The sequence below is a fragment of the Protobothrops mucrosquamatus genome, unplaced genomic scaffold (genome assembly GCF_001527695.2).
Source record: "Protobothrops mucrosquamatus isolate PMUCROS unplaced genomic scaffold, P.Mucros_1.0 scaffold9614, whole genome shotgun sequence".
In the NCBI taxonomy this organism is placed as follows: Eukaryota; Metazoa; Chordata; class Lepidosauria; order Squamata; family Viperidae; genus Protobothrops; species Protobothrops mucrosquamatus.
The window spans coordinates 1066-3738 of record NW_015395403.1 but is presented as its reverse complement, the minus strand read 5'-3'; the positions used below and the strand labels follow the sequence as shown (position 1 = coordinate 3738).

Below are 2673 nucleotides of genomic sequence, written 5' to 3'. Positions count from 1 at the left end.
GTCCTTGCTGCTGTTATACAGTACAACATCAAATTCATTTCTTTTGAATCCAAATTATCCATGATACCCAATAAAAATAATTGCGGTGTAAATTTTATCTTTTTCTTAAAAATCTGTTGAAGGTTCCACCAAATCTTAATCCAAAAGGCTTTAACATCCCTACATGTCCACCAGATATGATAATAAGTTGCATCCAAATGACCACATCTCCAACATTTTAGCTGCAAGTTCGGATACATGCAAGACAATTTTTGGGGATCCAAATGCCATCTATAAAACATTTTATAAAAATTTTCCCTTAAATTCTGTGCTGGTCATGGTTGTCCCAAAGGTGTTTTTTTCATGAGGCAACTGGACTTTCTTGTTTTTAATAATAACAACAACAACAACAACAACAACAACAACAACAACAACAATAATAATAATAATAATAATAATAATAATAATAATAATAATAATAATAATAAAGTTGGAAGGGACCTTGGAGGTCATCTTGTCCAACCCCCTGCTCAGGCAGGAAACCCTATACAATTTCGGACAAATGGCTGTCCAGTCTCTTCTTAAAAACTTCCAGTGTTGGGAGCATTCACAACTTTTGGAGGCAGGTTGTTCCACTGGTTAATTGTTCTAACTGTCAGGAAGTTTCTCCTTAGTTCTAGGTTGCTTCTCTCCTTGATTAGTTTCCATCCGTTGCTTCTTGTCCTGCCCTCAGGCGCTTTGGAGAATAGCTTGACTCCCTCTTCTTTGTGGCAGCCCCTGAGATATTGGAACACTGCTATCATGTCCCCCCTCGTCCTTCTCTTTGTTAAACTAGACATACCCAATTCCAGCAACTGTTCCGTATATGGTTTAGCCTCCAGTCCCCTAATCATCTTTGTTGCTCTTCTCTGCACTCTTTCTAGAGTCTCAACATCTTTTTTTTTTACGACGTTACACTTCTCATCCAAGAAGCTTCTTCAGCTTCTCTCAGAACTGAATGTGCCCACATTTCCGTGGCCTGAATGTGCCTGCTGTTTCCGTGGCCCGGTTGCAAATGCGGCCCAGAGGTTAGGGACCCCTGGGCTAGAACTTGCAGTCATGGAGGGGATGTCTAGAAGAGACTATAAAAAAAGTGTTCACTACTCACAAGCTTTGCCAAAGCCCGGGATTGAACCAGGGACCTTTAGATCTTCAGTCTAACGCTCTCCCAGCTGAGCTACTTTGGCTGTCCGCTGAAGTGTTTGTAACCCATGTTAAAGTGGCATCATCCAGCTTTGAAAATAGCAGCACAAAATTCACTCCTGTTCAATCAATCAATCAGAATAGAGCTGGAAGGGATCTTGGAGGTCTTCTAGTCCAACCCGTTGCTCAAGCCGGAGACCTTATATCAGTGGTGGCGAACCTATAGCACGGGTGCCAGAGGCGGCCCTCAGAGACCTCTCTGTGGGCACATGCACCGTCGCCCCAGTCCTAGGTCTTCAGCTGGGATTTATAAAACCTTTTCGCTTTAGGCCTCCGCCACCGTGTGCAAAAAAAAAAAGGTTCAATCAATCAGCCAATTTCAACTTCTCGCGGGAAAAAAAAGTTCTTGCAAAGTTGGAATTGATTGATTGAACTTTTTAGTCCCACCCAGTCTGCCGTTACCACCGCAGCCACGCCCACCCAATTGGCTACACACACCCAATGGGCCACACACACCCGGCACCCAACGATGCATAAGTGGGTTTTGAGTTACAGTTTGGGCACTCGGTCTCTAAAAGGTTCGCCATCACTGCCTTATACCATTTCAGACAAGTGGCTGTCCAGTCTCTTCTTAAAAACATCCAGTGATGGAGCGCCCACGATTTCTGAAGGCAAAGCTGTTCCATTGGTTAATTGTCCTCACTGTCAAGAAAACTGTTAGAAAAAACAGCAAATGTTTGTTTTCCCAAAGAACTTTGTCCAGCTCAGCAGCCCAGAAACCCATCCCCCAAAAGGGTTTCTATTTTGGTTAGTGACCTGCTTTAAGCGTCTCTACCTGGTTGTGAACAGTAGACCATTTGCATGTTCATGTGAAAGCAATCATCAGTGCAGGCAAAATTTTCATGTTCATGTGAAAGCAATCGTCAGTGCAGGCAAAATATTTCAGGTCAAAATAAGGTAGTCAACTTTCAACTTATCGCTTAGTGATCCCAGTTCTGAAATTCTGACACCTGCCCCACCCCATGTCACGTGACCACCCGTCAGGTGCTTGGCAACCAGCCTACATTTATGGTTGTTTGCAGCCTGTCATGCCTCATCTGAGCCTGCGGAGGAAAATGAGTTGGAACGGGACCCTATGGAGGTCGAGGGAGAGGTGTCTGTGGCTTCAGAGGAATGTGGGGAAGAGCAGGCCGAGGCAGGCCAGGGTCCTTCAGGAGTGGGACAGGAGGAACAGGAGAGGCAGAGTTCAGGCGATGAGCAAGGGCCACCCCCACCTGATCCTAGAGCACAGAGACTGGAGAGAAGGAGGGAACAACGCAGGCAGGCTCAACTATTCAGGAGGAGAGCGTCCCACCCCTCTCCACAAGGCACACCTGGAGAATGAGATTTATGGAGACACTGTAGGGAGAGGCTTTTGTCGGGAACAAACACTGATTCCTTGGAGTTTTGTGTGTGTTGTTGCTGATCTCTTGTTCTGTGACTTCTGTTTGGAAACCCGGACACACTGACCAT

General features: G+C 45.3%; 1 non-coding gene across 1 annotated transcript; it reads right to left on the bottom strand.

The window, feature by feature from the left end:
• Nucleotides 1–1132: 1132 nt before the first annotated feature.
• On the bottom strand, nucleotides 1133–1205 carry TRNAF-GAA. Its single transcript has one exon. It is a non-coding gene; the product is annotated as a tRNA-Phe (tRNA).
• Nucleotides 1206–2673: the final 1468 nt, after the last annotated feature.